General features: G+C 55.1%; 1 protein-coding gene across 1 annotated transcript in view; it reads right to left on the bottom strand.

The window, feature by feature from the left end:
* Positions 1–22,964, bottom strand: part of LOC147662728 (uncharacterized) — an 80,240-nt gene extending 57,276 nt beyond the window's left edge. Inside the window, exon 1 of the mRNA XM_086950936.1 lies at positions 22,863–22,964. The gene's annotated coding sequence lies outside the window, so the exon portion shown is untranslated. The remainder of the gene's footprint in view (positions 1–22,862) is intronic.
* Positions 22,965–24,989: the final 2,025 nt, after the last annotated feature.

Raw genomic sequence — 24,989 nt, 5'->3', positions numbered from 1 at the left:
CTGCCCCCTGCATCTCCTGATGATGGTGTGAGGTCAGTACACCTTCCCCCTGCATCCCCTGATGATAGTGTGAGGTCAGTACACCTGCCCCCTATGATGGTGTGAGGCCAGTACACCTGCCCCCTGCATCCCCCGATGATGGTGTGAGGCCAGTACACCTGCCCCCTGCATCCCCTGATGATGGTGTGAGGCCAGTACGCCTGCCCCCTGCACTCCTGATTGTGTGAGGCCAGTACACCTGCCCCCTGCACCCCTTGATGATGGTGTGAGGTCAGTACACCTGCCCCCCGATGATAGTGTGAGGTCAGTACACCTGCCCCCCTATGATGGTGTGAGGCCAGTACACCTGTCCCCTGCACCCCCTGATGATGGTGTGAGGTCAGTACACCTGTCCCCTGCATCCCCTGATGATGGTGTGAGGTCAGTACACCTGCCCTCCCAGATGACGGTGTGAGGTCAGTACACCTGCCCCCTAGCCCCTGATGATGGTGTGAGGCCAGTACACCTGCCCTCTGCACCCCCTGATGATAGTGTGAGGTTAGTACACCTGCCCCCTGCTTCCCCTGCTGATGGTATGAGGTCAGTACACCTGTCCCTTTATCCCCCGATGATGGTGTGAGCCCAGTACATCTGCCCCTTGCATCCCCCGATGATGGTGTGAGGCCCCCTGCACCCCCTGATGATGGTGTGAGGTCAGCACACCTGCCCCCTGCATCCCTGATGATGGTGTGAGGTCAGTACACCTGCCCCCTGCAGTCCTGATGATGGTGTGAGGTCAGTACACCTGCCCCCTGCACCCCCTGATGATGGTGTGAGGCCAGTACACCTGCCCCCTGCACCCCCCGATGATGGTGTGAGGCCAGTACACCTGCCCCCTGCACCCCCTGATGATGGAGTGAGGCCAGTACACCTGCCCCTTGCACCCTTGATGATCGTGTGAGGCCAGTACACCTGCCCCTGCACCCCCTGATGATTGCGTGAGGCCAGTACACCTGCCCCCTGGATGTAATGCCTCGATTCTCGAGCCAGTCCCCTCTCCTATATAAACAGCAATATTGCCTGTGCACTTTGCTCAGCGTTCTAGATTCTAGCCCCGGTTCTGTCCTATTGTCTCTTTGCCTGACTTCCGCTTTCGTCATTTCCTGTGTTTTGGGCGTCTCCGTGTGTGGACGTTGTCCTCCGTACGCTTGGTATTGTGCTGAGGTGTGCCGGTGTCTGGTACTCGTCTCAAATTCCCTTCCTTGGTGCTCCGCTGTCGGGTTGGAGCTTCTCTCGACCCCGCAGCCGGGCGCTGCCTTGCACACATCCATTTCCCTTCCCTGGTGCTCCGCTGTCTGGTTGGAGTTCTCCCGCCATGCAGCCGGGCACTGCTGTCATATTGCCCTGTTCTCTGCCTGGTGCTTTGTTGGGTGGCCGGATTTTGTCCCGTTGCCCAGCGGGTGTTGCCTACCATTTTATTACTTTTGAGTTTCGGTCCCCATTGTTCTGTGGGGTAACCGGAATAGTTCCTGCTGCTTGGCTTGGCATTACTAGGTATTCACTTTGGCGGCTGAAGTCGCTCCTCGGCTACACTCTGATTCCTGAGAATATTGTACCTGGGAGTATTTACGTGGACCACACCCCTGTGCAGTGTGTATTCACCACTCTTATCTTCTGAATCACGGTAACAGTGTATTTACGCTATCTTTTGATTACTTTTCAATTGTGTTGGTTTATTTCCAATAAATTACAGTCTGACCATATTACTAACACGAGTGCTACACACACACCTCAGGAACAAACAGATATGTATGAAGAAAAGATCCTATAGGCTGTAGACTACTTGCCCTTCCTGGTGGCTCTCGCAGAACCCATCGGTGAGCCTCTTAATTCCTCATTCAGAATTGTGAGTAAATAGGTTGGAATATATATATATATATATATACATATATATATATATATATATATATATATATATATATATATATGCTTTGTTTGTCTGTTATACAGGTGTTACAAGAAAACTTACTATTACACTGACCTGACATATAGCAGCCAAGTAGTACTACTCTGCATGCATCTCTCTATGTCTGTTACTAGCCGAGTATATCAAAGTGGTAGGTTAAATATTGGTACTGCCATCATATGTCTTATAACGTTAAGTCGCTAGTGCAGAAATAATCGTGTCCTTTCTTTACAGCCTGTTCAACTCACAAAGATCCATTACAGTGGTGCCATCGTCGGAGAACTGTTTTCTATTACCCCAACCTTTCCTTGTTTTGTTTCCCTGTTTTCCCCTGGCGTGCCACTCGATGCTCTAGAGTCTGATAGAGTCGAGAGGCCGTAGGGGAAGGCTGAGGACTATTCATCTGATTCCTGACGCTCCTGTGGAACGATCCAGCAAACCATTATACTGGACCCCTTGATGATGGTGTGAGGTTTGTACACCTGCCCCCTGTACTCCCTGATGATGGTGTGAGGCCAGTACACCTGCAGACTGCACCCTCCAATGATGGTGAGAGGTTAGTACACCTGCACCCCCTGATGATGGTGTGAGGCCAGTACACCTGCCCCCTGCACCCCCTGATGATGGTGTGAGGTCAGTATACCTGCCCCCTGCATCCCCCGATGATAGTGTGAGGTCAGTACACCTGCAGGATGCAACCCCGATGATGGTGTGAGGTCAGTACACCAGCCCCCTGCCCCCCCTGATGATGGTGAGAGGTTAGTACACCTGCACCCCCTGATGATGGTGTGAGACCAGTACACCTGCCCCCTGCACCCCCTGATGATGGTGTGAGGTCAGTACCCCCCAGGCTGTACCCCCTGATGATGGTGTGAGGTCAGTACACCTGCCCCCAGCACCCCCTGATGATGGTGTGAGGTCAGTACACCTGCCCCCTGCACCCCCTGATGATGGTGTAAGGTCAGTACACCTGCCCCCTTCACCCCCTGATGATGGTGTGAGGTCAGTACCCCCAGGCTGCACCCTCTGATGATGGTGTGAGGTCAGTACACCTGCCCCCTGCACCCCCTGATGATGGTGTGTTGGACAGGCCACATGAAGGGCTCGCTCCCTCCCCGCTTGACAGGGCCCGGACACCGGCCCTCCAGGTGCTACCCACAGAAGCAACCCGCTCCCCGTCCCCTATGGGACTCCTGCCCCCGGACATCTCTGTATCATTGGGCCGGGCCACTGTCAGCTCCATTGTCCGGCCCGGCCGCCATCTTGGACACTGCACCACGAGGCCGCATGGCCTCAACTCGACCCTAACCCTGGGCCTGACCAGGCCCCGACATCCCGGCACCACCATCCACCCAGGAGGTGAACAAACCACTTGGCGGGTCAATGGGAGAAAGAAGTGTCGATGGCTCTCCCCCGTCAGGTGCCGATCGCCCCCAGCTTCCCCGGGCGCTGGCTCCACCCCCCTGCTGGGTGTCTGGACTCCCTCATCCCGGACCCCCCGACCTCCAAGTGCGAGGGTCCGGACTTCAAAGGGCGCCAGACCTATAACTGGGGCAGCTCCAGAGCAGGAAGGCAGTTGTATCCTGGAGTCGAGAGACACCGTGAAGAACTCATCCTTGACGGACTACTGGCGCTGCCGTAGCCCTGCCTTGTGAACTGTCGTCCTGCCCGCTGGCGCTGCCGCGGCTCTCTGCAGCCTTCATCCTCGTCGGGACCTGCTGGCGCTGCCGCGGCCCGTTGTAACTTCCAACTTCGTCGGGACCTGCTGGCGCTGCCACGGACCGTTGCCACCTACGATCTCCTCGGGACCTGCTGGCCCGTCCACCTAGAACACCAAGCTCGAGGATTGTGAGCTACCCATCATCGGAACTACCGATTGGTAACAAGACTGTCCCGCTACCCCCTTTCCCTAACCGAGACTCTATAATCGAGGGGACCCCTGAGTCCTGACCTCCTTGTACCATCCTATCGTACTTCAAGTTTGCTTATAAAGAACGTTGAACTTTATCTTTGTGTGGTGTCCATCTGTGGGGGGGAAGTTACTTGTCTGTACGATTGCTGGAGACGGCCCTCACCGGAGGCCTCTCCCCTTGTCCTCGGCCGACCCTCCAGGTCCCGTCTAACATTGGTGGCCAGCGGCGCGATCCGAATCAACGCGTACGTACAGAAAGTGACTCACCCCACGACTAAACCACAATGACAACCAAAGAGAGCACAGAAAAATTCCAGATGGAGAAATTGGAAGAGTACAACCATCGTGAGTTAAAACAATTTTGCATCGAACTAGGCATTGCTACCACCGGTCTGAGCATGAAAGACGATTTCAAGCACGCCATTGAGTCTTGGGCGGAAACCGGGGCTGCCAGACCCCCGGACCAAGACCGTGCAGCATCAGAGATCAACACCACTGCTCCCGAAGAGCGGAGAACGGGTCTCTCACAGGAAGAGATCCAAGAAAGAGAAAGAAACAGACTACACGAACTAGAGATGGCACGACTCCAGATGGACGATGAACTAAAGCTAGCGGAACAAAAACTGAACTTGGAACACCTACGGCTCAGAGAAGAGCGGGAAGAAAAACAAAGACAAAGAGAACTCGAAGAAAAGAGACTAGCGTACGAACACAAGCGCAAACTGGCAGAGATAGAATTACGGAAGCAAAACAAAGACCTGGGGGTGCCCGAGCAACCGCGCACCCCAGGAGCTACAGAACCAAAGGTCCACATCCCCAAGGATGTCGTCCGAGAGTATTTCCGAAACGACGACATACAACAGTCGTTCAAGGCCTACGAGATCGCCATGACCTCCCACCGGATCGATCGAAATGACTGGGGAGCCGGTCTATGGGGGAGGTTCGTCAATGAAGGCCGCGATCCCTGTTACAGCTGCCAGACCATCAAATGACGTCCTATGATCACATGAAGGCCGCCCTCCTCGCTCGATATGGACTCACGCCCGAGATGTACCGCCAGAGGTTCCGCGACTGCACCCGGATCCCGGGTACAACTTGGGTAGAATATGTGAACTATTTTAGCCGAGCCTTCGAAGGGTGGATCAAAGGTAGCCGAGTCACCACCTACGAGCAACTCTTCAATCTCATTATATGGGAGCACCTCTCCAACAACTGCTTCGTCGAGCTCAGGCAGCACCTCCTCGACAGTAAATTGACTGATCCACGGCAGCTCGCCGCCGAGGCTGACCGTTGGGAGAGCACCCGAGTGGGCCGGAGTGGATCGAACGAACAGAACCGAAACAACCAAGGTCAGCACCGTCCCCGAGGAGGAGGAGGATGCCAGGGCCGGGGGAGAGACACCGTCCCGGCCGCTCCCGCTACCAGCACCCCGCCCCCGGCCAACCGGGGCAACCCCCCGATGCTCCTGGGGTTCCGAGCCAATGTCACTTGTCACCGATGCCAGCGAGTCGGCCACTACGCCAATGATCCGAACTGCCCAAAGAACCAGACTCCGGGGCCCCGCCAGGTAGCTGCCGCCGCCCTAGGAGAGGAGCAAATCTCCGAAGAACATGAAGAATACGAACAGGAACAACAAGAATGGGAACCGGCCGCCATGGTTCTGGCGTGCCTAGGGGGAAGAGACATGATCCCGCGGGCTCCCCTACCCGCCAACACCAGAAAATACAGTCAGTGGGTGAACATAAATGGGCGCAGGGCTGAAGCCTTACGTGACACGGGGGCCAGTGTGATGGCCGTCCGCTGTCACCTGGTGACCCCAGAACAAATCCTGCCGAACGTTCTCTGCCCCGTCCGTTCAGCCGACAATTCTGAGAGCCTGTGTCGGATGGCCTGCGTCCCATTCGAGTGGGGAGGAGTATCCGGCATGCTGAAGGTGACGGTCCGAGATGATGCCCCCGTGGACTGTCTCCTGGGGAACGATCTCGAGAGTTCCCCGTGGGCCGCTGTGGAAAGAAGAGAGCACCTGGGGATGTTGGGCCTCCCGGACTGGGCGTGCGTAACCACCCGGTCCATGGCCGCCCGTGCCATCCCCCGACCTGAAGAACCCGAATGGCCGGCACCTCCTCCCCCGATCGCTCCAGTGGAGGACACCGACCAGACTGACCCCCCAGAACCGACCCCAGAAGGGCCCGCTCAGCCCCAGGACCTTCCAGACCTGGCTCAGTGGCGACAAGAAGGGGGACCCACCTGTGAGAAGTTGGCCCGATATGCAGCGTTCGCTATTCTAGCGACCGCTATGTATCTTCCCAAACGACCCTTATGGTGATTGGTTGTAAGTCAACCTATAGACCAGCTATCCTAGTAGCGTGGATACGAGCAGTCTAAGGCTAAAGACTCGAGAGGGCGTGTTAAGCCAGCTGTTTACCACACATGTACCCCTTGAACACCAAGTGAAAGGACACCACACAAGTGTTATGAAAATAAACAGTTATTTATTAAAGATCACAACAGCCCTGGACTCTTTATGAGGACAGGGTACTAAGCACAAACCAAATCTCTTAGGAAAATACTTCAAGTGCACAATTAAAACAAGTGTCCGAGGACACGGAAAGTTTAGTGGTCTCGGGCGGACCCGATAAGGCAAGTCGGAAGCGAGGGACTCGGGACCCTAGAGTAAGGAGGCTATGCAGGCACCGAAATGCCGAGTTTACCTAGCCACGAGGGCTGCGGCTGCACAAGTCTTACAGGCGTCGGGGTCTTCGCTGACGAGCCAGGAGCCGGAAGAAAAGGAGTTGCTGGCTGGCGACCAGTGATGAATAGTTCGTAGAGATCCAAGCCTGGATCAGAGATCGTTGACACCTGAAAGCAGAGGGGACCAAGTTCGTACTACTAGCCAGTAGTCAGAGGGTACCAGGAGGGCACCGGTTGGCCGTCACCGCGACCAGGTGAGTGGGCGACGCTAGGCTCTGCAGTCTCACGGACCAGGAGGCGTTGTCGGCGACCAGGATGGAGGTGCGAGCTGTCCCACGAAGGATGATGCTGTCAGCGTCGCTGGGCCCAGGATTGGGGCAACAAGCCTTGGCAGATTTCAGGGCCACGTGGTGGGCCTAAAATGGCGTCTTGAGTGGACCAGGAGGGTCCGGGGTGCTTCTGTCACAGATGGAAGCAAAGGCCAGTCTGGAGCAACCAGACCAGCAGCGTTGGTTGTCGGATGTCGTCACAGGAGGGCACAAGCCAGCGGCTAGTGACCGGACAACGTGCTGAGCAGCGAGCAGAAGGGCCCCACGCAGATCGTGGAGATGCTGGGAGACTGCACTTCGGTGCTGGAGCGGCTCAGGGTCGGGGCTTCTCGGACCCCAGAGCACTCGCCAGAGAATTACTTCGATGGTCGTGCTGATTAAGAAAGCGTGCAGGTTTTGATGATGGCCGGTCCCTCGAGGTCTCGTCGCACCCACAGATCACAGCTGAGCTGATGACGTGGGTAGAGGTCAGAGGTGCCAGGGAAGCCGGTTCTCGTCGAGCTGGGCCGTCGGATTCCTTGAGGAAGGACTTGCAGCAAACCGCAGAGTTCTTAGATGGTGCCCGCGGATGCAGGGTGACTACTCCTTAGTCACAAGGGAGAAATCTTGAGAAGAGTCTCGAATGTCCTTTCGTAGAAAGTAGTTCTTGATTCAAAGATGATCTAATTTGGAAGGGTCCCCGCTCCGGCCTTTATCCTAAAGAAAGAGGTGGGTACATGACTAGGTCCTGCCCTAAGGGTGGGACCAGGAAGGGGGGTAGTTACACCCCTCTCCTCTGCCGGACTTTCCCCAGGCCAGGGCTAGCGCCCCTGGAACTGGTTCTGACCGGCAGATGCGTAGTGAGCACCGGGGTGCCACTCCGCAGTCACCTTCTCGCAAAAGCCCTACCTACCCAGAATACACAAACCCTGTCTGGGACGGTGCGAACACCGCCCTCGACAGGAAACCCTTTGTCCAAGCGCTCCTCGCTGGAAGGACTCCCAGCAGCAGGAGGTCAGACTCGTGTCTGTGGTGGCAGCATCCATTTTGTGGAGCTGAGGCTTTAGTTAACTTTAACCGGGGTTCACAGTTACGTACATGTCGTGTCCCTCTAGAAGGGCGGAATGCTAACCTCGTCGCCAGAATTGGTGAGGGGGCAGCATCCCGATTCGTATGACACCTTACTCGACATGTCTTGATAACGCGATACCGAAGTTACCGATGTGGTACGCGTTATCATGGAACAGCCATTGGGTCTTGATTCCGCAAGCTGCAACCGTCTCGGCTCGGGCCAGAACCCAGTTCACACGAGCCTACGCACTCTGCCTTCAGGATTGTCAAGGCCTGCCATAGGAGTGACTGATAGGAACTCGGGTGTCCATTGTAGGGTTAGATATAGAGCTACTATACCTAAAGCAAAGGGCGATTACACGACTTTGCCCCAGCTGTCATGCAGCCAGTTGTGTCAAATTTAGGAGGCCAGCCAGGGGTGGCATAATACATGCTGCAGCCCCTGGCGGCCCTGGGTACACCTATGCCCTGAGTTACAGGGTCTGATAAGGTGGCCCAGTACCAATTGGTAAATGCACCTAGGGTACATGTCGTAATTTAGAAAGAGAACAGCCAGGCTGTGGGTCTGATTGGCAGGCCCACAGCCAGAGAAAGTCGTAAACCAGTGAAACAAAAGCAAAAAATCTGGGTGATCATAGGATTGCAGACCCTACTCTCCTACATGACCCCCCCCCAAACGTTGGGCCAATAAGCTAACCTTGACCAGGTGAGTCTTCTTGTTCTAAGTGGAAATATCTGGAGAGCCCATCGGCATTGCCATGATCAGTACCAGGTCTATGTTCCACTGTAAAGTCCATCCCCTGTAGGGAAATGGACCACCTTAGCAGTTTGGGGTTTTCACCCTTCATCTGATTTAGCCACAAGAGGGGCTTATGGTCGGTCTGAATCTTGAAGTGAGTGCCAAACAAGTATGGCCTCAGCTTCTTCAGGGCCCAAACCACAGCAAAGGCCTCCCTCTCGATAGCTGACCAATTCTTCTCTCTAGGGGTCAGCCTTCTGCTTATAAAAGCAATGGGCTGGTCTTGACCATCAAAATTCAGTTGAGAAAGAACAGCTCCCACACCCAACTCAGAAGCGTCTGTTTGGACAATGAATGGTTTGGAGTAGTCTGGACTCTTAAGGATAGGCGCTGTGCACATGGCCTGCTTTAGGTCATCGAATGCTTTTTGACAGCTCGCTGTCCACTGAACCTTTTTTGGCATTTTCTTACTTGTCAGTTCATTTAATGGTGTCACAATGGAACCATAGTTCCTGACAAACTTTCTGTAGTATCCAGTCAGGCCCAAGAAAGCTCGAACCTGAGTCTGGGTGGTTGGAGGAGCCCAGTCCCTGATTGACTGTATTTTGCTCTCCAGTGGCTGAACCTGGCCTCCACCTACAAGGTGGCCCAGGTATACAACCTGTGTCTGCCCTATCTGGCACTTGGTGGCCTTGATAGTGAGGCCTGCTGCTTGCAGGGCCTCTAACACTTTCCTCAGGTGGACCAGGTGATCCTCCCAGGTGGAGCTAAAGACAGCAATATCATCTAGATATGCTGCACAGAAGTCATCCAGCCCAGTAAGGACTTGATTCACCAACCTTTGGAAGGTGGCAGGTGCATTTTTCAGACCAAAGGGCATCACCACGAACTGATAATGCCCACCAGGGGTAGAAAATGCGGTCTTAGGCTTGGCGTCCTCAGCTAACCTGATTTGCCAATACCCGGCTGTCAGGTCAAACGTACTTAAGTAGTTGGCCGAAGCCAATCTATCGATAAGCTCGTCTGCCCTTGGTATTGGGTGGGCGTCAGTCTTAGTGACTGCATTGAGACCCCTGTAGTCTACGCAGAACCTCATCTCTTTCTTACCGCCCGGGGTGTGAGGTTTCGGCACTAGAACTACGGGACTAGCCCAAGGGCTATCCGAGGGTTCAATGACTCCCAGCTCCAACATTTTCTGCACTTCACTCTTGATGCAGTCTCTAACGTGATCAGGCTGCCGGTAGATTTTACTCTTGACGGGCAAGCTGTCACCAGTGTCAACCTCATGGGTGCACCAATTGGTCTGACTGGGTGTTAGAGAGAACATATGCCGGAAGGATTGAAGAACCTGTTTACAATCCTCCTGTTGATGTTCGGAGAGGCTGCCACAAAAGACAACACCATCTACCGATCCATCGTCAGGATTTTGAGTGAGCAGGTCGGGGAGAGGGTCACACTCCTCCTCCTGTCCCTCATCTATGGCCATGAGCAAACTCATGTCCTTCCTGTCGACATATGCCTTGAGCCTGTTGACATGAAGCACCCTGTGGGGGCTCCGGGGAGTTCCCAGGTCGACCAGGTAGGTGACCTCTCCCTTTTTCTCCAGGATGGTGTAGGGCCCGGACCATTTGTCCTTGAGTGCTGCTGTGGCCACTGGCTCCAACACCCACACCTTCTGTCCGGGCTGGTAAACAGTCAAGACAGCCTTTTCGTCATGCCAAGCTTTTTGGAGTTCTTGGCTGGCCTTAAGGTTTTCGGATGCCTTCTCCATGTATTCAGCCATCCGCGAGCGGAGGCCAAGCACATAGTCCACTATGTTGGTTGCAGGCTTTTTGAGAGGTCTCTCCCATCCTTCCTTCACCAAACACAGGGGTCCTCTTACAGGATGCCCGTACAAAAGTTCAAAAGGGCTGTAGCCAACCCCCTTCTGTGGGACTTCTCTGTAAGCGAATAAAAGGCAGGGGATCAGGACGTCCCATCTACGCCGAAGCTTTTCAGGTAGTCCATGAATCATCCCTTTCAGGGTCCTGTTGAATCTCTCAACAAGCCCATTGCATTGTGGATGATAGGGTGTAGTGAACTTGTAGTTGACACCACATTCCTTCCACATAGCAGTTAAGTAGCTCGACATAAAGTTTGCACCTCTGTCGGAGACGACCTCCTTAGGAAAGCCCACTCTGGAGAATACTCCAACTAGGGCTCTTGCCACAACAGGGGCTGTAGTGGTCCTAAGGGGAATAGCTTCAGGATACCTGGTGGCATGATCCACTACCACCAGTATAAACTTGTGCCATGATGCTGTTGGTGGTTCCATGGGACCGACGATGTCAATCCCCACCCGTTCAAAGGGCACCCCCACCACAGGCATTGGTATAAGGGGGGCCTTTGTCGTGCCACCTGACTTACCACTGGCTTGGCAAGTGACACAGGAGCGGCAAAACTCCTTGGTATCTTCGTTCATATGAGGCCAGTGAAAGTGTGAGACAAGCCTGTCCCACGTCTTCGTCTGGCCTAAGTGACCTGCTAAGGGAATCTCGTGGGCCAAGGTAAGTAGGAAACCTCGCTGAGACAAGGGTACAACCAGCCTCCTGGTCATGCCAGGCTTGGGGTCTCTTGACTCAGTGTACAGGAGTCCATCTTCCCAGTATACCTTGTGGGTACCTGTGGCGTTCCCAGCAGCCTCAGCAGCAGCCTGCTGTCTGAGGGGTTCAAGAGAAGGGCAGTCTAACTGGTCCTTCCCCAGGTCTTCCCTTGAGGGTCCCCCTGAACCCAAGAATTCAACTTGATCAAGTTCGAACTCTCTAGGCTCAGTTTCCCTCAATTCCTGTAGGTCAGCCTCCTCTGAGACTTGATCCACGACCTGGGGCAAGGGGGAAGGCACAGCCTTAACCCTACTGCTCTTTTTCTTGGGTGGTGTCTGGTCCATTGTTCCAGGATCCAGCACCTGTTCAGTGGGGCATTTCCTGACCTGTGACCTGGTCACAGCGAACACATGTGCTGGCAAACCTAACATTTCCATGTGAGTCCGGTGCTCCACTTCTGCCCATTGTGATGGCTCCAAATCATTGCCCAACAAACAATCCACTGGGAGGTCTGAACTAACTACAACCTTCTTTTGGCCAGTTACCCCTCCCCAGGAGAAAGCTACAATTGCCATACTGTGATTGGTAGTGACATTGCTTGCATTGGTCACCAGGAATTCTGTACCTGGCATGATCTGTCCAGGGTCCACAAAGTTAGGTGTCACCATGGTGACACTGGCACAAGTGTCCCTATAGGCCTGAGCCATTTTTCCATTTATGAAAGGTGTCTGTCTGTATTTGCCCAAAGTATTGGGACTTACGTCAGGGGACATATCCACATCCCCTGTACTGACAAGGACAGCCTGAGTGAGTGTACCAACTAAGTTGTCACACCCCTCAGAACCCAGGGTTAACCCTACTAAACCCTTGGGAGGTGCACTACCACTGCTGGCTGTACTAGGGGGCACAGGTGCCTTAGGGGCTGCAGTGGCAGGAGTCTGCCCTCCTCCTTTCTTGGTGCACTCACTAAACCAGTGAGTTTTACTTTTGCAGTATTGGCACCACCTTTTAGATTGGCCTTCTTTCTTCTTTTGGGGAGCCTGACCCCCACCCTCTTTGGGTTGTTGGGGACCTGTCGAAGACTTCTGGTCATTTTGTTCCCCCTGAGAATCTTTACCCTTCTGGTCTGCTTTCTTCTGACCACCTTGATTCTGGCCCTGGTTCTGTTTAACTCTTGTTCGAACCCATCTGTCTGCCTTCTTTCCCAATTCTTGGGGAGAGGTCAGATCCGAGTCGACAAGATGCTGATGCAACAACTGGTTCTGACAATTGTTTAAAATTTGTTCTCTCATCATCAAATTATACAATCCTTTGTAATCAGTAACCTTACTGCCCAGCAACCAGCCTTCAAAAGCCTTAGTGGCACAATCGACAAAGTCAGACCAATCTTGAGACTGCGTTTTCTGGGTATCCCTGAACAGCACCCTGTACTGCTCAGTGGTTAGGCCAAACCCTTCAACCAGTGTATTCTTCAAGACTTGGTAATTGTTAGCCTCCTCTACCCTTGTGGTGAGGAGCTTGTCTCTACCTTTACCTTCAAAGGAGAGGCACAAGATAGCTGCCCACTGACTCTGGGGAACACCTTGCACAGTGCAGGCCCTCTCCAAAGCAGTAATCCATTTGTGGATGTCGTCCCCTTGTTTAAAGGGGGGCACTATCTTACCAAGGTGTTTTGTATCAAAACTCCTTTCCCTATTGCTAGGTACAATGCTGCCACCAGTGGGGACTACGCCACTTAACTGTTGCTCTCTAGCAAAGGCAAGCCTTTCTTTGGCCAGGGCAAGTTCTTCCCTTTCAATCCTCAGATTAGCTGCCCTTTCCTTAGCTTCGTACACTCTCCTCTGAGGGGATGTCATCCCTCTTTGAGAAGAGTTGTGAGAGCCATTGGTTTGAAGGGATCTGCCAGAGCCTCTTGACAGAGATCTGGCTCGTCCATTCCCAATGTTAAGCTGACCTGACAGTAGCCCTGGGGGTCCCCCAGTACCACTATCATGTTTGCTTAAGTTGGACCGGGTTAGTCTACCGACTTCTACCTGTCCCTTGTCTGCCTCATCCCCAGAGGGATCCTCATCCTCATCCTCCTCCACATTCTCATTCTCGGCTGAGAGGAGGATTAGGTCAGGGTCACCTCTGGTTCCCTCGAGGGGAGGCATGTCTCCTTCTGGATTAGAAGGGCTAAGAAGCTTCTCAGCCTTTCTGGCATCATAAGTCTCTAGGAGACCAATCAGAAAGGAGGTGGTGGGGTTAGCCCCTTGCTTAATCTTCCTAGAGGTACATACTTGTCGTAACTCATGGAAGTTAAGCGCAGTATATCTTGAAGAGATGACCTGTGGAGGGTCAACTGACACAAGGGGAGACTCAGAGTTTCCTCCTTTGTCCGACATACTGTTTCTAGTGTGGTGTAAGTGGTGCACCTACCTACACTATGTGTTTACCTACTGATCCCTTGCTAAGAGTTGCAGCCAAGGTGTGCTAAGCCTTGCGGAGCTGCAACAGCTGGTTCAGTAGAACTCAGAGTATTCTAAGCTTAGTTATATGTACTAACAGTACTTATGTGATCTTTCAACAAGATATTCTTAGGATACGCGTGGTAAAACAACAGCAAGCTCAAATCCCAACCGCTGCTCACCAATGTGAGAAGTTGGCCCGATATGCAGCGTTCGCTATTCTAGCGACCGCTATGTATCGTCCCAAACGACCCTTATGGTGATTGGTTGTAAGTCATCCTATAGACCAGCTATCCTAGTAGCGTGGATACGAGCAGTCTAAGGCTAAAGACTCGAGAGGGCGTGTTAAGCCAGCTGTTTACCACACATGTACCCCTTGAACACCAAGTGAAAGGACACCACACAAGTGTTATGAAAATAAACAGTTATTTATTAAAGATCACAACAGCCCTGGACTCTTTATGAGGACAGGGTACTAAGCACAAACCAAATCTCTTAGGAAAATACTTCAAGTGCACAATTAAAACAAGTGTCCGAGGACACGGAAAGTTTAGTGGTCTCGGGCGGACCCGATAAGGCAAGTCGGAAGCGAGGGACTCGGGACACTAGAGTAAGGAGGCTATGCAGGCACCGAAATGCCGAGTTTACCTAGCCACGAGGGCTGCGGCTGCACAAGTCTTACAGGCGTCGGGGTCTTCGCTGACGAGCCAGGAGCCGGAAGAAAAGGAGTTGCTGGCCGGCGACCAGTGATGAATAGTTCGTAGAGATCCAAGCCTGGATCAGAGATCGTTGACACCTGAAAGCAGAGGGGACCAAGTTCGTACTACTAGCCAGTAGTCAGAGGGTACCAGGAGGGCACCGGTTGGCCGTCACCTCGACCAGGTGAGTGGGCGACGCTAGGCTCTGCAGTCTCACGGACCAGGAGGCGTTGTCGGCGACCAGGATGGAGGTGCGAGCTGTCCCACGAAGGATGATGCTGTCGGCGTCGCTGGGCCCAGGATTGGGGCAACAAGCCTTGGCAGATTTCAGGGCCACGTGGTGGGCCTAAAATGGTGTCTTGAGTGGACCAGGAGGGTCCGGGGTGCTTCTCTCACAGATGGAAGCAAAGGCCAGTCTGGAGCAACCAGACCAGCAGCGTTGGTTGTCGGATGTCGTCACAGGAGGTCACAAGCCAGCGGCTAGTGACCGGACAACGTGCTGAGCAGCGAGCAGAAGGGCCCCACGCAGATCGTGGAGATGCTGGGAGACTGCACTTCGGTGCTGGAGCGGCTCAGGGTCGGGGCTTCTCGGACCCCAGAGCACTCGCCAGAGAATTACTTCGATGGTCATAAAGTCATAAAGTCATAAAGTCATAAAATTTATACAGCGCACTACATACCCAGAGGGTTTCAAGGCGCTTAGGAAGGGGAGGAGGATTATTTGTCAAATATCCACGTTTTAAGCTGCTTTCTGAACGCTAGGTGATTCTGGGTGAGGAGAAGGTAAGCGGGGAGTGAGTTCCATGTTTTGGCAGCCAGGTATGAGAAGGATCTGCCTCCCATGGTGGTCTTGTTGATGCGAGGTACAGTGGCGAAGGCTTGGCTGGAAGAGCGAAGTTGGCGGGAGGGGGTGTAGAAGGACAGTCGAGAGTTGAGGCAATCTGGTCCGATGTCGTAGAGTGATTTGTGTGCGTGGGTAAGCAGTCGGAAAGTAATCCTCTTATTGACGGGTAACCAGTGGAGGTCTTTAAGGTGACCAGAGATGTGTTCGTTGCGTGGGATGTCTAATATGAGCCTGGCTGAGGCGTTTTGGATTCGTTGTAGTTTCTTCTGGAGTTTAGCGGTGGTACCTGCGTAGAGGGTGTTTCCGTAGTCCAGTCGGCTCGTGACTAGAGCGTGGGTGACTGTTTTCCTTGTTTCGGTGGGGATCCAGCAAAATGTTTTTCTGAGCATGCGAAGAATGTTAAAGCAGGAAGAGGATACGGCGCTGACTTGTCTGTTCATTGAGAGTGAAGAATCCAGGATGACGCCAAGTTTCCGTGCGTGGTTTGTCGGGATGGGTGCATTTCCGAGGGCTTCCGGCCACCAGGAGTCGTCCCAGGCAGAGGGGGATTTACCTAAGATGAGGACTTCTGTTTTGTCTGAGTTCAGTTTCAGACGGCTTTGTTTCATCCATTCGGCGACTTCTTTCATTCCTTCGTGTAGGTTAGTTTTGGTGGTGCTGGGGTCATTGGTGAGAGAAAGGATCAGTTGAGTGTCATCCGCATAAGAGATGATGTTGAGGTTGTGTTGGCGTGCGATGGCCGCGAGGGGGCTCATGTATACGTTGAAGAGGGTGGGACTGAGTGAGGATCCTTGTGGTACGCCGCAGATGATTTCAGAGGCCTCGGACTTGAATGGTGGGAGGCGGACTCTCTGGGTTCTTCTGGTGAGGAACGAGGTGATCCATTCCAGTGCCTTTCCTTGGATTCCGATGTTTCTGAGGCGTTGTAAAAGGTCAGAGGTGCCAGGGAAGCCGGTTCTCGTCGAGCTGGGCCGTCGGATTCCTTGAGGAAGGACTTGCAGCAAACCGCAGAGTTCTTAGATGGTGCCCGCGGATGCAGGGTGACTACTCCTTAGTCACAAGGGAGAAATCTTGAGAAGAGTCTCGAATGTCCTTTCGTAGAAAGTAGTTCTTGATTCAAAGATGATCTAATTTGGAAGGGTCCCCGCTCCGGCCTTTATCCTAAAGAAAGGGGTGGGTACATGACTAGGTCCTGCCCTAAGGGTGGAACCAGGAAGGGGGGTAGTTACACCCCTCTCCCCTGCCGGACTTTCCCCAGGCCAGGGCTGGCGCCCCTGGAACTGGTTCTGACCGGCAGATGCGTAGTGAGCACCGGGGTGCCACTCCGCAGTCACCTTCTCGCAAAAGCCCTACCTACCCAGAATACACAAACCCTGTCTGGGACCGTGCGAACACCGCCCTCGACAGGAAACCCTTTGTCCAAGCGCTCCTCGCTGGAAGGACTCCCAGCAGCAGGAGGTCAGACTCGTGTCTGTGGTGGCAGCATCCATTTTGTGGAGCTGAGGCTTTAGTTAACTTTAACCGGGGTTCACAGTTACGTACATGTCGTGTCCCTCTAGAAGGGCGGAATGCTAACCTCGTCGCCAGAATTGGTGAGGGGGCAGCATCCCGATTCGTATGACACCTTACTCGACATGTCTTGATAACGCGATACCGAAGTTACCGATGTGGTACGCGTTATCATGGAACAGCCATTGGGTCTTGATTCCGCAAGCTGCAACCGGGCTCGGCTTGGGCCAGAACCCAGTTCACACGAGCCCACGCACTCTGCCTTCAGGATTGTCAAGGCCTGCCATAGGAGTGACTGATAGGAACTCGGGTGTCCATTGTAGGGTTAGATATAGAGCTACTATACCTAAAGCAAAGGGCGATTACACGACTTTGCCCCAGCTGTCATGCAGCCAGTTGTGTCCAATTTAGGAGGCCAGCCAGGGGTGGCATAATACATGCTGCAGCCCCTGGCGGCCCTGGGTACACCTATGCCCTGAGTTACAGGGTCTGATAAGGTGGCCCAGTACCAATTGGTAAATGCACCTAGGGTACATGTCGTAATTTAGAAAGAGAACAGCCAGGCTGTGGGTCTGATTGGCAGGCCCACAGCCAGAGAAAGTCGTAAACCAGTGAAACAAAAGCAAAAAATCTGGGTGATCATAGGATTGCAGACCCTACTCTCCTACACCACCCAGGAACAGTTCCGCCAAGAGCAAAAGACCTGTCCCTCCCTCGAGGGACTACGTCAGCAAGCACTCGCCCAGAGCGCGGGAGATACCGCCGGGGCCCACTGGATCTATTGGGACAATGATCTGTTGTATAGCGAACAAAGAATCGCGAAGTTAGGGGCCAGTCGAGTGTTGGTGGTGCCCCTCCGCTTTAGAGACTTCCTGTTGAAATTGGCCCACGATGTCCCCCTGGCTGGACACTTAGGACAGGACAAAACCTACAACCGCCTGGTGACCCACTTTTACTGGCCAAGAATGAGAAACGACGTCCTCAACCACTGCCGGTCCTGCCCCACTTGCCAGGCCAGCGGGAAGAGCGGCCGCAAACTCAAGGCACCCCTGCAACCATTCCCGGTTGTTACCACCCCGTTCGAAAAGGTGGGAATAGACATTGTGGGGCCCCTGGACCCCCGAACAGCACAAGGACATCGATTCATCCTGGTACTGGTGGACCACGCCACCCGTTATCCCGAGGCTGTTCCCCTGCGAACGGTAACAGCCCCGGTGGTCGGCCGAGCCTTAATGGGGATCTTCTCCCGGGTGGGCTTCCCCCGGGAAGTCGTCAGCGACAGAGGCACGAACTTTATTTCAAAATATATGAAATCCCTCTGGCAGCAGTGCGGGGTCACCTACCGATTCACGACCCCCTATCACCCTCAAGGAAACGGACTGGCCGAGCGGTTCAACCGCACACTCAAAGGAATGATTATGGGGTTGGAAGAGCCCCTCCGCCGCCAGTGGGATGTGCTACTCCCGTGCCTCCTCTTCGCCTACCGAGAAGTCCCCCAGAAGTCCCTCGGCTTCAGCCCCTTCGAACTCTTGTACGGACACCCTGTTCGAGGGCCCCTCAGCCTAGTCAAAGAAGGTTGGGAGATGGCCCCCCTGAAAACCCCTCCAGACGTCTACAAGTACATCCTGACCCTACGCAATCAAACCAGACGGTTCAGAGAAATAGCAAAACGCGAATCTTGAAGCCAGTCAGGAGGACATGAAAAAATGGTACGATCAGAATGCCTCCTCCATAGAGTTCGAACCTGGCCAGCAAGTATGGGTGATGTCCCCCACAGAACCTTGTGCCTTGCAGGACAAATGGACAGGACCCTTAAAGGTAATCGAGCGCAAGAGCCCCGCCACCTATCTCATCGATATGGAATCTCCTCGGAACCCCCTCCGGGTCCTCCACGCCAATAGACTCAAGCCCCACTTTGTGCGCTCGGAGCTCAGCCTACTGATGGCTACAGACAGTGGAGCGGAAGAAGACTCCGAGCCCCTCCCTGACCTACTGAGGACCCGTGAAAAAGATGGTTCAGTGGACGGGGTCCGACTCTCAGAGGCCCTAACCCCGGAACAGCGCCAAGACTGTCGGGCCTCCTGCTGCAATTTGCGACCCTGTTGTCCCTCACCCCAGGGGTCACCCCCTGGTGCTTGCACGACGTGGATACTGGGGACAGTCACCCTATCAGACATCGGGCGTACCGCGTACCAGATCGGGTACGTGCCTGCATCCAAGAAGAAGTGTCAAAAATGCTCGCCCTCGGGGTCATCGAGCCCTCGGACAGCCCCTGGGCCAGCCCCGTCGTGCTGGTCCCCAAAGCTGCTGCCCCGGGCACCACCCCTGAGCTCCGATTCTGCGTCGACTATCGAGGTCTGAACGCCGTCACCAGAACCGACGCTCATCCTATCCCCCGAGCAGATGAACTGATCGACCACATGGGGGCTGCCCGCTACCTCAGCATCTTCTACCTGACAGCGGGCTACTGGCAGATCGGCCTCACCCCCCGAGCCCAAGAACGATCCGCTTTCTCCACCCCCGATGGCCACTACCATTTCAAAGTCATGCCATTCGGCATGAAGAACGCTCCAGCCACTTTTCAGAGACTAGTGAACCAGGTATTGGTGGGTCTCGAAGAGTTCAGCGCCGCCTACCTGGACGATATCGCTGTGTACAGCCACCACTGGTCAGACCACCTCCGCCACCTCCGAGCGGTCCTGCAGGCCCTCCAACAGGCCGGCCTCACAATCAAGGCCAGCAAGTGCCAAATCGGCCAGAGGTCCGTGACTTACCTCGGACACCAAGTGGGGAGCGGTCTGGTGGCCCCCCTTCAGCTCAATATCGCTGCCATCCAGTCCTGGCAGCCTCCCGTCACGCAAACCGAGGTCCGAGCCTTCTTGGGGCTCACCGGATACTACCGAAGGTTTGTGAAAGACTATGGCAGCATTGTGGGCCCCCTTACAGAGCTCACATCAAAGAAACACCCGAAAATGGTCAACTGGACTCCAGACTGTCAGGCGGCTTTCGAGAAACTGAAGGCCGCCATGTGCACCGCCCCTGTGCTCCAGGCTCCCGACTACAGCTGGGAATTCATCGTACAGACTGATGCCTCTGACCATGGCATCGGGGCGGTCCTCTCCCAGCTGAACCCCGATGGACTCGACCAACCAGTGGCCTTCATCAGCAGACGCCTACTGGCCCGACAACAGCGCTGGAGCACCATCGAGAGGGAGGCCTTCGCAGTAGTGTGGGCCCTCAAGAAGCTCCGGCCCTACCTCTTCGGTACCCACTTTCGGGTGCAAACAGATCATCGCCCCCTGCAATGGCTAATGCCGATGCGGGGGGAAAATCCCAAACTATTGCGCTGGTCCATCTCCCTGCAGGGGATGGACTTCACTGTGGAGCACTGGCCTGGCCAGGATCACGCCAATGCGGATGGCCTGTCACGCTTCTTCCGCCTCGACGAAGAGAGTCCCCAAGAAGATGGGTGACTCTCCCCGCCTTCAGCTGGGGGGGACGCATGTTGGACAGGCCACCTGAAGGGCTCGCTCCCTCCCCGCATGACAGGGCCCGGACACCGGCCCTCCAGGTGCTACCCACAGAAGCAACCCGCTCCCCGTCCCCTACAGGACTCCTGCCCCCGGACATCTCTGTATCATTGGGCCGGGCCACTGTCAGCTCCATTGTCCGGCCCGGCCGCCATCTTGGACACTGCACCACGAGGCCGCATGGCCTCAACTCGACCCTAACCCTGGGCCTGACCAGGCCCCGACATCCCGGCACCACCATCCACCCAGGAGGTGAACGAACCACTTGGCGGGTCAATGGGAGAAAGAAGTGCCGATGGCTCTCCCCCGCCAGGTGCCGATCGCCCCCAGCTTCCCCGGGCGCTGGCTCCACCCCCCTGCTGGGTGTCTGGACTCCCTCATCCCGGACCCCCCGACCTCCAAGTGCGAGGGTCCGGACTTCAAAGGGCGCCAGACCTATAACTGGGGCAGCTCCAGAGCAGGAAGGCAGTTGTATCCTGGAGTCGAGAGACACCGTGAAGAACTCATCCTTGACGGACTACTGGCGCTGCCGTAGCCCTGCCTTGTGAACTGTCGTCCTGCCCGCTGGCGCTGCCGCGGCTCTCTGCAACCTTCATCCTCGTCGGGACCTGCTGGCGCTGCCGCGGCCCGTTGTAACTTCCAACTTCGTCGGGACCTGCTGGCGCTGCCGCGGACAGTTGCCACCTACAATCTCCTCGGGACCTGCTGGCGCTGCCGCGGCCCGTCCACCTAGAACACCAAGCTCGAGGATTGTGAGCTACCCATCATCGGAACTACCGATTGGTAACAAGACTGTCCCGCTACCCCCTTTCCCTAACCGAGACTCTATAATCGAGGGGACCCCTGAGTCCTGACCTCCTTGTACCATCCTATCGTACTTCAAGTTTGCTTATAAAGAACGTTGAACTTTATCTTTGTGTGGTGTCCATCTGTGGGGGGGAAGTTACTTGTCTGTACGATCGCTGGAGACGGCTCTCACCGGAGGCCTCTCCCCTTGTCCTCGGCCGACCCTCCAGGTCCCGTCTAACATGGTGTGAGGTCAGTACCCCTGCTCCCTGCATCCCCTGATGTTGGTGTGAGGTCAGTGCCCCCCAGGCGGCACCCCTGATCATGGTGTGAGGCCAGTACACCTGCCCCATGCACCCCCTGATGATGGTGTGAGGTCAGTACACCTGCCCCCTGCACCCCCTGATGATGGTGTGAGGTCAGTACACCTGCCCCCTGCACCCCCGATGATGGTGTGAGGTCAGTACACCTCAGGCTGCACCCCCTGATGAAGGTGTGAGGTCAGTACACCGGCCCCCTGCACCCCCCGATGATGGTGTGAGGTCAGTACACATGCCCCCTGCATTCCCCGGTGATGGTGTGAGGTCAGTGCACCTCAGGCTGCATCCCCTGATGATGATGGTGTGAGGTCAGTACACCTCAGGCTGCACCCCCTGATGATGGTGTGAGGTCAGTACACCTGCCCCTTGCACCCCCTGATGATGGTGTGAGGCCAGTAAACCTCAGGCTGCACCCCCTGATGATGGTGTGAGGTCAGTAAACCTGACCCCTGCACCCCCTGATGATGGTGTGAGGTCAATACACCTGGCCCCCGATGATGATGGTGGGAGGTCAGTACACCTGCCCCACGATGATGATGGTGGGAGGTCAGTACACCTGCCCCCCGATGATGATGGTGGGAGGTCAGTACACCTGGCCCCCGATGATGATGGGAGGTCAGTACACCTGCCCCCCGATGATGATGGTGGGAGGTCAGTACACCTGGCCCCCGATGATGATGGTGGGAGGTCAATACACCTGCCCCCTGCACCCCCTGATGATGACGTGAGGTCAGTACACCTGCACCCCCTGATGATGGTGTGAGGTCAGTACACCTGCACCCCCTGATGATTGTGCGAGGTTAGTACCCCTGGCCCCTGCATCCCCTGATGATGGTGTGAGGTCAGTGCCCCCAGGTTGCACCCCTGATGATGGTGGGAGGTCAGTACACTTGCCTCATGCACCCCTGATGATGGTGTGAGGTCAGTACACCTGCCCCCTGCATCCCCTGATGATGGTGTGAGCTCAGTACACCTGCCCCCTGCACCCCCGATGATGGTGTGAGGTCAGTACACCTCAGGCTGCACCCCCTGATGATGGTGTGAGGTCAGTACACCGGCCCCCTGCACCCCCCGATGACGGTGTGAGGTCAGTACACTTGCCCCCTGCATCCCCCGATGATGGTGTGAGGTCAGTGCACCTCAGGCTGTATCCCCCGATGATGATGGTGTGAGGTCAGTACACCTCAGCCTGCATCCTCCGATGATGATGGTGTGAGGTCAGTACCCCTGCTCCCTGCATCCCCTGATGTTGGTGTGAGGTCAGTGCCCCCCAGGCGGCACCCCTGATTATGATGTGAGGCCAGTATACCTGCCCCTTGCACCCCCTGATGATGGTGTGAGGTCAGTACACTGGCCCCTTGCACCCCCTGATGATGGTGTGAGGACAGTACACCTGCCTCCTGCAACTCCTGATGATGGTGTGGGGTCAGTGCACCTCAGGCTGTATTCACACCTCTTGGTTGTGAGAGGTCTCACTTACCCCTGATGAAACTGAAGGTAACTGCAGCCAGGGCTCCGCTTTCCACCGGACAGACAGACAGACCCTCAGGGCTCCTCTCCTCTGCAGGAGGCTTGGTCTCACTGCAAGTGCTGACTCTGTCCCCGCTGACCGGGAAACTATCACACTCACAAGCCTGAAGAGAGCTCGGCAACACCGATACTGACACTGACTCTGCCCCCGCTGACCCGGATACTATCACACGCTCAAGCCTGAGGAGGGCTCAACAGCATCTGGTACTGACGTTGACTCGGAGAGGGAGGGGCGGGGCTTATGTTCTCCTGCGAGGAGGCTTCTTTCCGCCTCTGCTGCATGTGTTGACGCTTCCCCCATGACCCGGACGCTGTTCTCCTCACAGGCCTGAGGGGAGCTTCTTCGGCTCCGTTGTTTCTGCCAACTCTGCCCCGGGTGACCCGGAAGTGAAACTGTTTATTTGTTTCCAGCAGCGAAGAAGAAGAGAAGAGACCCTGAGAGAGGGTGAGACTGAGAAGGAGAGGAGGTGGAAGGGGGACCCTTGAAAGAGGAGAGAGGGTGAGACTGAGAGGGGGGGAGAGGGAGTGAGGAGACGGGGGAGAGGGGGAGGAGGAGACGGGGGAGAGGGGGAGGAGGAGAGGGAGAGGGGGAGAGGAGGGGGAGGGGGAGGGGAGGTGAGGGGGAGAAGAGGGGTGGTGAGTCCAGGGTGTAGTGGGGAGGTGAGTCCAGGGTTGTAGAGGGGAGGTGAGTCCAGGGAGGTGGGGGGTGAGTCTGGGGTGGGAGAGGGGAGGTGAGTCCAGGGGTGTCGAGAGGGGAGGTGAGTCCAGGGGTGTAGAGGGGAGCTGAGTCCAGGGGTGTAGAGAGGGGAGCTGAGTCCAGGGGTGGGAGAGGGGAGGTGAGTCCAGGGGTGTCGAGAGGGGAGCTGAGTCCAGGGGTGTAGAGAGGGGAGCTGAGTCCAGGGGTGTAGAGATGGGAGCTGAGTCCAGGGGTGTCGAGATGGGAGCTGAGTCCAGGGGTGGGAGAGGGGACGTGAGTCCAGGGGTGTCGAGAGGGGAGCTGAGTCCAGGGGTGTCGAGAGGGGAGCTGAGTCCAGGGGTGTCGAGAGGGGAGCTGAGTCCAGGGGTGTCGAGAGGGGAGCTGAGTCCAGGGGTGTCGAGATGGGAGCTGAGTCCAGGGGTGGGAGAGGGGAGGTGAGTCCAGGGGTGGGAGAGGGGAGGTGAGTCCAGGGGTGTGGATGGGAGGTGAGTCCAGGGGTGTAGAGAGGGGAGCTGAGTCCAGGGGTGTAGAGAGGGGAGCTGAGTCCAGGGGTGTAGAGAGGGGAGGAGTCCAGGGGTGTAGAGAGGGGAGGTGAGTCCAGGGGTGTAGAGGGGAGGTGAGTCCAGGGGAGTAGAGGGGAGTTGAGGCTAGAGGGTAGCTCTATTGACTTAATTAACTAAAAGGCAGACGGGTTGAGAAAAGCCCAGATTGTGAAACAACTGTTGTTCCGACTGACGATGCTTGTATGCTGGATGTCCTGTAGCAGATCTTTGGTTATAAGAGCTTAAGATCTAAGAGGTATTTTCACCTGAAGGGACGTCTTTCCACATTTCTAGACAGAATATCACCTTTCCTAAATGTTTCATATTTAGGTTTTCCTAATGACCCTACATTTTGTGTTGTACAATGTTTGAAAGCGTATGAGCTTTGCTTGATGGGATTCAAGCAAGATGCTGAAGGCCATTTGTTGATTGCCAAAAGCCATATGGTCCTGTCAGATCAGCTGATCTGGTCAGATGGGTTGGGCATTTTATGGCAGAAGACGGGGTTGACATGAGTAAATTTGGGCACACTCAGGGGCTCAGTAGTGCCCAAAACATTTTTATTATGTGCCAGGTTAAATGATCTAATGATTGTATAGATTGGTCATCTGATTTTACTTTCAAGACATTTCATTATAAACCAATATCCAACGTGCCATCTGTGCTCATTGACTAGCTTCAAACAAGCCTAATCTCAGCCTCCGTTCCTGACATAGAATAAAAAATGATCTAGCTCCTGCATCAAGAATTTTCAATTCTATTAAGGGCACAGGATGAGGATTATCCCAATGTTAGTCAACATGTGCGTTAGATGCGAATTAGGTCCTCAATATTATGT

The sequence above is a fragment of the Lissotriton vulgaris genome, unplaced genomic scaffold (genome assembly GCF_964263255.1).
Source record: "Lissotriton vulgaris unplaced genomic scaffold, aLisVul1.2 SCAFFOLD_211, whole genome shotgun sequence".
Taxonomy (NCBI): Eukaryota; Metazoa; Chordata; class Amphibia; order Caudata; family Salamandridae; genus Lissotriton; species Lissotriton vulgaris.
This window is presented reverse-complemented; position numbering and strand designations above follow the sequence as displayed.